Source organism: Falco punctatus (genome assembly GCF_963210335.1).
Source record: "Falco punctatus genome assembly, chromosome: 15".
In the NCBI taxonomy this organism is placed as follows: domain Eukaryota; kingdom Metazoa; phylum Chordata; class Aves; order Falconiformes; family Falconidae; genus Falco; species Falco punctatus.
In genome coordinates this window covers 19,226,781-19,238,619 of record NC_137595.1, presented here as the reverse complement: position 1 = coordinate 19,238,619, position 11,839 = coordinate 19,226,781, and the positions used below count along the sequence as shown (strand labels likewise).

The following is an 11,839-nucleotide window of genomic DNA, read 5'->3' as shown; positions in this document are numbered from 1 at the left end:
GTGCAGCTAGGGATGCTCATCAGTGCTGGGGTTTGTAGTTTTTCCCTTCAACTGAGTGAAACCCAGCAGCAATGTATAGAGAAAGCCATTCAAGCGTGCAGCAGCATCGTTGTCAGAGTAAGTGTGGATTGCAGTGTTCTGGGGGGCCTGTCCTGGCTGGGGAGAGTCAGTCTGTCCTTGACAAGCCTGTGGCAGTTTTGGGAGGACGTAAGCACTTTTCATTGCCTGTCAGGGACAGCTATGTTGTTGGGTGCAGACAGGCATCACTCCAAAGCTCGCTGCACTCTGCATCCTCACCGGCATGCTCAGGAGTAAGACCTGGGGAGCACTTTGACTGTGTATGAATTTTTATTTTATACATGACCACTAGTAAGCCCAGGATGATCAGCACTGCTCTCTCCCAGTTGGTAGCTGTGACATGACCCTAGGCTGCTCTGTAATTTGAAGGTACCCTGACTCCCTTCCCACATTCTTCCCACCACAGCCTTGTGCTCCCTGTTTCCCTGTTTCGGTACTACCCCACTGGCATTTCCAGCTCAACCCCACGATTTCTGTCTCACTCCTCAGAGAAGCAGTGGGCTGTGCAAGTCAGCTGGAGGCTGGAGGACTTCAGTGGAGAGGAAGGGGACTGAACTCCTCCCCCAGCACAATGTCCTGGGGACCGGACACATCCGTGTCATGTAACTCACCCCCTAACACCCAGGCTGCCTTCATCACTGTTCTTGCTTCACTGATACTGTGCATAATGGCTCATTTGGCTTATGGCAGGGGTTACTGTAAAATTACACAGCTCTCCAGAGAAGGGTGCCTTCACACCATCACCTCCTGGCCTCAGCTGTCTGTGGAGGAGCGTTTGTAAAGAGCCCTTTGTGCAGATAGAGTCTGGAAGTTTTCAGGAAATATCAGATGCAAGGTACCCTTCCACATTTCTCCTCTTCCCAACCAAGGAGAGGCAGCAGGCTGCAAACTTTGAGCATGTTTTGGAGTCCACTGTGAACAAGCAGGTAGCTGAGCCAGACACAAACCCAAATCAAACCTGTCTTTTTGTCAAAGGAAAATAGCAGCGTTGGCAGACACAGAACTTCCCCTGTGCATACAACTGTTCCTCTTCAAAAGGGAGCACAAGAAAAGGAGCTGTAACTGAAAAACAGTCATAAGAAAAGCTTGGAAATGGAAATAAACAAACAGGCTTCCAGTAGGCTGGGGGCTTAATGATGCAGAGAGAAAGGCTGCCTCAGGAACGCTAAGGAAATGTCCCCATCCCAGGTGATAACTGTGGAATCTAAGAGAATTTTCTCTCCCTGTAAAAGCTACAGAGGATAAATACTACCCAGCCACAAAAGTGCAGCCCCCTGCCAGACACCCTAGTAGGCACCTAAATGATCTTTATCGCCCAACATTGTTCCAGGTGGGTGACTCACTGTGCCAGTCTGCCCACAATATTTCCGCTGGTGCAAGGAAAATCACACCTGACGGGAGCAGGATGTGGGAGAGCAAAGAACTTTTCCCCCTACGCACTGATCCCAGGGATGCTGCTCGCCGAAGAGGGATGGCAAATCTGGTGCAGAGGGTGGCTTCGGGCCAGCAGTCAGTGCACGTTTGAAATGCCCCCCTGTGGGGCTGGCAATGTCTGAGCTGTTATTTTAATATTTTCTATATTTCTGGACTACTACAGTTGAGGTAGCTTGGACTTTTTAGGTTGCTCAAAAATGTGGCAATGCCACAAGTTCAGTGGGATTTTGTTAAAGGCATGCAAAACGCTAGACCTCTGCCATCTGATCTGGCCTGTTTGCAGACACAGCTGTAGGGAGTTTTCTTACCCTGTATCACCTGTAGGAAGCTGATGCCTGTTGCAGCTGAAGGCATTGGTTTGTGTGCACTCCAACACCTGTACCCACAGCGGTGTTTAGTCATCCAAGTCCCATGTGAAATCAGTGCAAGTGTAAGCACCTGGATAAATCTGTGGCCTTTTGGGTTGATGGTGATACTCCCCCTGTCCTCCCTGCTTTCTCTCCTGAGGAAAGCATAAAAAGCAGAGAAGCAGCTGCTCATGATGCTGCCTCAGACCTTCTGGGGATGCTGGTGTAGCGTCTGTATAACCTGGGACTGGGCAGCCTTGGATTGTACTGGCCTAGGATGATGTGAGTGCCGGAGAGAGTTTTTTTGCAGAAGCAGAGTGATGCTTTAGCAACAGTTGTGGTGGTAGTATAAATGGTTTCCCCCCCTCTCCTCGTTTAGCAGATGAGCTGTGCACCACGAGTGTCCTGGCTGATACAGGCTGAAGAATGACTTTCTAACAAAAAGTGCAACCATCAAAGAATCCATTTATGCACTCTGGCTCAGGTGTCAAAACCAAAGCAAGCTCTTTGCTGCATGATAAATCACAGTAAAATGGTTCTATCTTTGTACAATTGCTGTTCCCCTGAATTTGCATTGGCTGCATAACCTTTTCATGGCTTATGATTAACTCTTGTTGTTATGTCTCTTTTTCCCCGTTGTTCTTCTTCATGTAGTTTCAGAATCAAAAGCAAGGCAGGGGGGAGGAAAATTCACAGTGAGGATCTGGGAATTAAACTGTCAACCTTATTGGAGGGAAAGGTCCTTTTTCTGATCATCATTTTCATAGTTTAACAATTTCTGAAACTGTTAAGTGATATTGTGCCTTGAGTTTGGCGGTCTTTTTTGTACTTGCCTAAAATGAAAAATGCTTTCAGCTTAAGGGTGCATATAACTGTTTAATTTATATGGTGTGTTCTTGCCTTAACAGGTATGATAATGTAATTTTAGGATTACTGTGCCTAATTAAAACCTGGCATAGCATTCATGCAATTGCACTGAACTCTGTGCTTTCCACCTGCTTCTACATCTCTGAAATGGAGGGTTTAGCTGAATAGATGTTAAAACAATGTTAGTGTTTGGTGCTTTTCAGACACACCCAATTCATGCTGTCAAATGAATACAAGGCAATCTCATTCTTCATTTTAAAAAACAGCTAGTTTTTAATTCGCGCTGTTTCAAGGAAAGCTTGGACATAGAGACCTCAGCATCTGTCTCCTCCAAGTAGGGAGGAATTGCTAAAATTCTCTTTGCTTTTGACATGCTCCAGTTGAGGAGAGAGACTAAAGCAGCCTGTGGTGTCTGAGCATTGCTTTGCCTGCCTGACTTTCACCTGGGTCCTAATCTTTTTTGTTTTACTTCACATAACTGGTCCCCAGAGGGAATTGAAGTCTCTGGGAAAAGCTGTTCCCACGTCCAGGCTCTGCAACTTGGCTCCCTCTGAAGTAGCCTAAATTCCGTGAGACTGCATGCCCTTTTTCTTGTGGAGGTGGAATAATAATTGTATATGCTGTTAATTAATGGTTATATAGCTCGCTTTCCCTCAGCTGCCCTTCTCCTGGTGTCTGTGCTGCGGGGTCCCTGGTGGTGGCTGCAGCCTGGCTGTGCCTGCCAGCATCCAGCTTCCCACTGCTGCTCCGGCACCCGTCCTCGCGGTGGGGTGTTTTCCTTGGGAGACTCTGGATTCCACGAAGCTGGGAAATGCTTGGGAAATCCTGCGGTACATTAAGGTGAGCAAGCGGATGCAAAGTGAACTGAGTGACTGCTTGCTTAGTGCCTGGTTTTGATGAGACTTTTCCTACTGATTCCCAGGAGTTTAGTACTGAGAGAAGTTTACTTGTTTAGTGACTTTTAATTTTTAAGAAGAGTGATATGGTGCTTCCTGTCCTCCTATGTTAATAATATCATTAGAGTTATCTTAATTATTTTAATTTCACTGAGTCTGGCAGTGTAATGGTGGGATGTGATGAAGTTGTTGAGCAAAGGATCAGCTATCCTGAATAAAAAACAGTGCAGAAGACCAGCTGAGACAAACCCCCACATGTTTTTTTTGTCATGCCTTCGATTTGCTTGTGGCAGGCAACCAGGGTTATTCGTCAGCTTAGCGGGACTCAGATCCTCAAGCCCAGAAGCTTTGTTGCACACCGTGTATTAGCAGTTCGCATTCTTTGGAAGCGCTTGTTATCCTTCGGTGATCAAGTAGGCACTGAGCTTGCAAGCTGGAGGAAAGTAATGGAAATGAAAACTGTCAGCAGACCATACATCATGGGAGCCGCTGGGAAAGCAATCACTCAGATGACTTCATCTGAAAAACACATGAATCTTAATAGTGTGTAGGGTGTAACCTTTGAAGAACAACTGTCTAATCCAGTTGTACACAGCAATTTGATTCAAATGAGCTGATAAAAGCAGTGGGGCAGCCTGGCCTGGCACGGTTACATCCCTGTCATGCCTTCACTCGCAGCAGCAGGGTTTCGCAGCTGTACAAACATGTCCCGTTGGTGGAGAAACCGCTGATCCGTGGCCAGTAGCAGTGGCACGCTGCACACCAGCCCTTCCCCACAGTCCGGCTCCCTTGGGGAGGAGCATGCTTGGTTCATGCCGCCTACAACTAGGCTGCATCCTGCACATTTGCTGTGCGTGGCCATGTCCTTGCTCCCACGTCGCGGCTGGCTTCCCCTGAGCCGGGCTGATGGGTGCTGCAGAGCCCTGGGCACCGTGTGGTGCCAACACGTGAGGCCCTGTGCCCGTGGGCACCCAGGGTGCTGTACACCAGCCCCACTCCAGCAGGCATCTCCGCTCGCTGCCTGGGCTGCTCCTCACCTGTGCAGCTTCAGAGCGCTCGGCTTGCTGCAACGATTTTGATTTATAAACTACCCTGTAATTCCCAGGCTCTCACAGGGAAAAAGCAAAAAGCCTCAGGCTTGTATGGACATCCCCAAAGAATCAAACTGCTTTGTAAAATTACCAGAAGTGGGGCTCTTTGCTCTTTTCCTCCCCAAACGCTGAGTATTGCTTCTGTGCCAGAGATGATGTAAAACTCCAACTGGGTGGCCTTTCCTATCATGTTCAGTAAGTAAAGTGATACGTTCTTGGAGCCTATACGAAATGCTGAAACTCTTCCAATTCTATAAGCAGGCAGCCCCCAGAAAGAAATAATGGCTTAAAACCCAGTTAAGGGACTTCTCTATCAGCATCACTGATGTCACTGGTATTGAATTAGTGTTAGCTTTTCATTCTGCCCTTTTTCATTCTGCAGGTTAATGTCATGTGTCCAGCTGGGACTGTTCCATTCAGCATCCGTCACGGTCACTATCTTTGCATCTGTAGAAAAAGTTGCTTTCAGTTCACTGTGATTTTGGTTGACAACTGACCTGTAGCAGATGGATTAGAGTGGTTGTATATTGCTACTAGTAATTACATGTAATTAAAGTGCCTTCCTGGGACAGCAAGACCCTGACCTTGCAAATGATCATTTGCAGCCTTGATTTTCGTCCGGTGGCGTCAGTGAGACTGCTGGGGCGTTGAAGTCAGCCACATGCACGTGGCTGTGGAAGTGGGGCTGAGGACTGGGAGAGAGGAGGACGGCGCTGAGCACACGTGCTGTAGCAAGCTGCTGTTTATCCTCTGTGTTTCATCACGATAATAAGTCGCATAGGGGAGATGTTGACCTAAGGTGCACCAGGATTGTCAAATTTATCACAAACCATGTAATAATGAGTGGTTTCCCCTAAATCCCTACTTCTGGGTGTGGTGGTGGTGAACAATGACATGAAAGGTCAGTTTATATTTGCTCTTTGTTTAAGGAAAGGCTGTTTCTATCCTTTTGGTTGCATGGAAAAATCTTTAAATTGTTCTAAATATACCCTAAAAGAGCAAAAACCATAAAGCAGATCAATTACATACATAATCATTATATTTTTTAAAAAGTATGGCCCTACCAAAGCACACAGTTACAGTGAATATGTCATTGTATGACTTTAGAAGGGATTAAAAACTATTAGCAGCTTCTTGCAGTTTAGACTTTAAAGCCAGGCTTTAAAGACAATGGCTCTTCCTGATTTTTCTACTTTGACATTGTATTAACAATAATAATAGTAGTAGTAATATAGTTGATAATTTCTAGAAAGACATTTATTTGAATAATATAGTCTCTCCTGCAGTTCAAACGCCATTCACAGGCTACTTGCATTTTTGCAAATGTTTCCTTTTGTAGAACTCAAACTGAACAAAGGGATAAGCATAAATAGTGTAGGAGTTCATCACAAGGGCTGAATCTTGACGATTAAAAAGACTTGTTTAATTGTGATTGAGCACAAATCCACGTGACATGTTTTATATGCCTTAACTGTGTTATCCCTTGTTGTAGCAGCTTAATTTGCTCTTCCAAAAAACATCAGCAAATCTTTCCTGTTTCCTTAGAAAATGCTATTTTTGTGATCTCGTTCCTGTAAGCAAACTCATTTTGTGCAGTAGTCCCTCAAGGCAAATATAGAAAAAGCAATACTTCCTTGAAGCAAATACCAGCACAATGCATTTAAACTTTTTCTTATATGTTAATAATGCAAAATTCTGGCAGAGTCCTGGTTTATTCCATGCACATTAAGTAAACGGCCTCTTTTGATACCTTTTTTTTTTTCAATTCAAAAGCTTTGTGTACATTAGTGACTTAAAACCTCGTTGTGCCCTTTTGAGATGGGAATGCAGGCAGGTGAGCGTTTCAGCCTTGCTTGAACTGGTGGAGGGGAGCAAGGGAGGAGAGGAAGGGATACTTGTTCTGTCCTAAGGGGACACGAAAAAAGAAGTTCTCGTGATTTCTGGTAATGAGAAATCATCTTCAAACTAATGTTCCTTTTTCCTTTTTAAAGTTATACTTAACAATTCTCCCTTTTGTTCTGACTGCTTATCAAGGCACTAAATACCAAATGTGTTTTGCCCTTTAAAATTCTAGCTATAAGCAGTTTTGGAACCCAGTTGCTTTGAGTAGGAGTTCTTGTGCTGACGTCTGGCGGTTCAGTGGGACTTCTTTCAAGGCAGGCGTTTACTTACGGTACTTAAAATCTACTGAGAAAATATGGACTTTTAGTTCAAAAGGAGTATGTCAGTAAGGGTCTGATGCAAAGCCCTGTACAATCCTTAGAAATGGCCCTAAGTGAGAGACTAGCTGAAAGCATGGATACTGGTAAAGAACCCATCTTGAACATACCAGCTTTCACAACATCCCAAGTCTGTGCCCATTTTGGGGGCAGTTAGTCCTTAGGATGTGGTGTGTAAGATCAAACTGGAGATGATGCACAGGCATAGCTGAAATTTTGAATTTTGCCTGCAGTATATTTATTCTGAAATAGGCTATGTTACATATGCATGTTATAGGGGTCAAAAAAAAGAAATTCCAGAGCTGACCATGTGCAGTGCTGATCGGGACAAGGAGTTTTGTGCACCTGAAATGTTTGTGTGCCGAGTCTTGCGCTGGAGCAGAGCACAGTTCCATACTGCTAAGCAGCACTTCTGCGTAGATTTCCTATTTTACATGACAGATCCATGAACAAACCCGGCCTCTGCTTCTCTGGCAGGTCGGAGCGTGGGTCGGAAAGGCCTGGCTCTCTGGGATGCTGCCCTGGCTGAGCTTTCCCCCAGAGGCATGGCGACAGGCTGTGCAGTGCTGCTGGTAAAGCAGCATCTGTGGGGAAGGTTGTGCCACTGTAGGTAATTCTGTCCTTTTGTTCACTGGAGTTTGTTTGCTTGCAGGCTAATGTAGCTGCAGACATTCTCATTAAGTGGAGAAACATTTGCTCCTGTTTTTGTGTCTGGCGTACAGCTTCACCTCTGTGTTATCTTCCGTTGTGTGGTACCTCACCACAGGGTAGCCTTTACTTACACCCTGTCAGAGCCAAAGAGAAATCCAGTTTTAAAATGTGTTATGGACTGCAAGAGGGCAGTAAACTCAATAATATGAAAGAAGAATTATTGTTTGCTTGCTTTTAAAAGCATGCCAGGATGTGTTTCCAACAGGAGAGAGTGTATTATTTCCTTTTACAACATAGTGCATTTTTAAAACCAGTTAGCAGTGAACATGTATTTCTGAGGGTTTCCTGCTGATGTGAAGGGAGCATGCAGAGGGCAGGAGTTGGACAGTGTGCGGGAAGGGTATCAGGTCATTTAACTATCAACAGCACTTTTCTGTCTGAAAATGGTAAACCTTTGCGAATTGTCTCTCTTTGAGTAGTCACCTTCTGCTGCGTGTTGTCAGCTGCTGTAAGCTGGGTTACTGCATCTCTTGGAAGCCAGAGAACAGCGCGCTCAGGATGCTTTTTGCCATAGGCACCATATGTCTAGCCTGAACCTTCAGTTCAGCACAGCAAACCTGGAACGACAGTGGTGGGCAGAGAAGCTGCATAGCATTTCCTTCTCTGTGATGGTTTCACTCTGTTGTAGCGCTGCCCTCAACCTAAACACATATGGCCACAAATATATGTATTGCAACCAGAGCAGTATGTATCAGTATACAATCAATACTGTTTTATCTCATGCACGTGTAAACTCTCATTTGTTTCCTATACTAACACTGATCAATGCAAGTCTTGACACATGTTTGGAAATTTCAGGCTTGTAGGTCAGTTTTCCAGAAGGATTTTCCCTGTGCCAGACAGGTTTTGCATGGGTACTTGGCTTTCTGGCCACTAGAATGAAGTAAGCCTTAAAACCCACCGGTGGTCTCCGAGGATTCTGGTTTGGGATCAGACTCCACTCTCCTCATTTCAAAGCAGGACTCCTGGCCATGTTGTCTCAGTTCCTTTTGTAGTTGGTGAAAGAAGATGAGGCATCTCAGGAAGGAGGTCCACGCTCTTCCTCACCTGCTGTAGGATGGAGTGATTCATCTCTACAGGTACCTGTGTTCCCCCAGTTCTCCAGGGAAACCTCACCTCTAGGAACCAGCTCTTCCCACTACAGATAGGAGTCTGGACCATGGCCCCGTAACTGGGTGCAGACTCAAGCCCCTGCTGATGCTCGAGCCATGGGTGGCTGCGTGTGCTTTGCCATCCCACTCTGTCACTGGTAGCCAGGATCAATGTGGCCCTGTGAAAGCTGTTGGCTTTGCTGTAAGCGGTTAGTAACGTCTTTCCCATGACTTGGGCCACATGATTTGTAAGCCTCAGAAAGTTCTCTGAAACAGGAGCCAATTTCTCTTTTAAAACTGTTATTACATTGAAAAAAAAAATCTTACAATGCTAGCAGTGCTGAGCAAGCTAGTATCAAAAATCTTTCATAGTTCTCACTGCCAACCAATACAGATTTATACCTTACAGTGGAAAAGACACACAGCCTCAGTTTTTGATTAAAACAGCTCAGCTTTTTACCAGTAAAAACTGAGGTCCACAGTGCCAAATAAAACAAGGCCAGTTTCTTAGCTGGTTTAAACTGCATGAGCTCCATGTAGCTTCAGTTGACCTGCACTGAATTTTACTTACTGGATTTTGGCTGTTAGATGACTTTCCTTCTCTAACCAAGCAAGACATAGAGCAGGCTTGCAAGGGACGTGTCTAAAGACACAGATTGCTATTCTGCATCTGTTCAGTCCTAGATTCACAGTTTCTGCAGATGTGAGTAGGATCCTGCTCATATGCAGATTTATTGGGATTTTTTCTCATTTGGAGTCTGCGTTTATGGCTTGCTAGTGGAGCATTTGCAGTAATGGACAGGGGATTTTTATCTGTTTCTTTATTCTGGCATGCTGTAAACTAAAATCTTAACGCCCAGCAAACAAAACTGAGAGGCAGTTTGTTCTCAGTATATTTTTGTGACAAGACAGTGGGAAGTAAATGTCGTCTACAAGCACCATGTTCTTCCCTTGGTGCTCCCAGTAGTTTTAGCACTCAGTTATGTAGGTGGGGAGGAAAGTTAGAGAGGGAGACCCACTGGGGCAGCAAAAATTTGAATGAAACCCCCAGTGAAACAGTTGCTGGTGATTTTGTCATTCTTCCACATTTAGGTTCCTTTAACACTGCGCTGAATCGTGAAGAAACGCCAAGAGCATTAATCACACTGCTATATACGTTTCAGCTATCTTTTGGCAGCCTTTTGAAAGTCACAGCTAAAAATACTGAAAACACTGTAGCCTTAATGGGATTTGAGTTAAGAGAAAAAAGGATATCAGGGAAGGAAAAAGGCTGAGAACAACGAGTTGTGTTACGGCTGTACTTATTGAGGTCCCAACGTAGGCAAGATAACAAAAGGGCTGTTCATCTGAGCTAAAGGCGCACCTGATCTAAGGAGGAGTCACTGATGGTACTCTGAAAAGGTCTGTAGGTTTTGAGGGAATTTTCTGCATTACTGGAATATGAATGAACAAACAAATATGAATGAAAAAACTGTGGTGGGTTGAGCTTGGCTGGAGACCAGGTGCCCACCAAGCCGCTCTTTCACTCCTCTTCCTCAGCAGGATGCAGTGGGGTGGGGTGGGGGGAGAGAGAATATAAGGTGGAAAAAATCTCATGAGTCAAGACAGAGGCAGTTTAACAAAGCAAAAGCAAGGGCCACGTGTGGAAGCAAAGGAAAACAAAAGATTTAATTCGCTACTTCCCATCAGCAGGTGATGTTTGGCCACTTCCCGGGAAGCAGGGCTTCAGTACGTGTACTGGTGGCTCTGGAAAACAAATGTAATAATGAATGCTCCCCGCCTTCCCTGCCTCCTCCTTTCTCTTAGCTTTTACTGCTGAGCAGACATCATATGGTATGGAATATCCCTTTGGTCACCGTGGGTCAACTGTCCTGGCTGTGTCCCCTCCTGAGATCTCGCCCACCCCAGCCCAGGGGTGAGGGGGGAAGGCTGGAGAGATGCCTTGATGCTGTGGAGCACCGCTCAGCAGCAGCCAAAACACTGCTGTGTTGTCAACACCTCTGTAGCTACCAATGCACAGGCTGTGAGGGCTGCCAGGGGGAAAATTAACTCCATCCCAGCCAGACCCAATACACTTTGTCACTTCAACCATGGTGCAAGGGGAGGAAATGCCCCCAGAGACAGGTCCCTGGCAGAGCAGTAAAGCCTAAGGGTTATTGCAGAAGCACTGGTGTCTTGGGGCAAGCCCAAGGCTGTTTTAAAATCTACTGAGGGCTTAAGCAGCTCCAAGTCACTCCTCCCTGCTTTCCTGTCTGGGCTGGCCACTCCAGGGCAATGTGGAATCCTTGACCTTACTCACAGAGCCAGAAACACTGGTCCAGCTCAAGGATGTCTGGTCTCCTTTCCCAGGCACGGAGGTTTATGTACTTGGGCAGTAGCATCCTTAATGCACATCATCAGGCCTGCACGTGGGCCATTAGCAAAGTGCCAGCTGATGGCAAGAGATGCTCAGTGACTTGTAAGGGCAGGCAGCGATCAGCATCTGCCAGACTCAAAACACTTCCCAGTATTTTAAGCTTAATAGCCCAAACCTTAGACTTGAATCAGCAGTTCATTTTAGGATACAGACCATAAAAGCTTAAATAGAGATCAGCAAGTATATCCAATTTTTTTCCCACCTTTGCCTACTATTTCAGTGTTTTACGTGGCTTCTGCCAGTTGTTCTCATGAAGCCATTAAAAGACTGAAAGTTGAGAAAAGCATAGGAGTAGCTGGCTGCAGTAATGAAATGCATTTCTTTGCTGATTTTAAAGGCTTTTGTAAAATTGTCCCCGTATGACTGTATTTACTTCCAAGTCACATTTTTCTCTATCACTGAACAGGACTGGCCAGAAATAAAACCTTAATTAAGCTGTTGTTCCTTCCTGCACCTGATGCAGAAGCAGTGATTCTTCAGCACCCAGAAATTCAGACTCATAGTGATGTTTGGACACTTTGTATGTCTGTCACTTCTGAAGTTTGCTGCATGCTGTAGGGTGGTTATTTTACACTCGTTATTAGGCATAGGCTATAATGGCCTGGGTTTAAGGTACCGAGATTAAGATGTGAAAGCACAGGCTGTAAATCCAAGCAATATTGTACCTATTGAATCATTATATCAGAATT

The 11,839-nt window shown here is 45.4% G+C and overlaps 1 protein-coding gene across 2 annotated transcripts in view; it reads left to right on the top strand.

The window, feature by feature from the left end:
• LOC308054045 (synaptotagmin-like protein 2) overlaps positions 1–11,839 on the top strand; it is an 83,646-nt gene that overhangs the window by 31,901 nt on the left and 39,906 nt on the right. The window contains exon 1 of one of the 2 annotated variants that reach the window (XM_080366203.1): positions 1,885–3,566. The exons of the other annotated variant lie outside the window; for it this stretch is intronic. The gene's annotated coding sequence lies outside the window, so the exon portion shown is untranslated. Of the gene's footprint in view, positions 1–1,884; positions 3,567–11,839 lie in introns of those variants that run through there. 2 annotated transcript variants of the gene reach the window in all.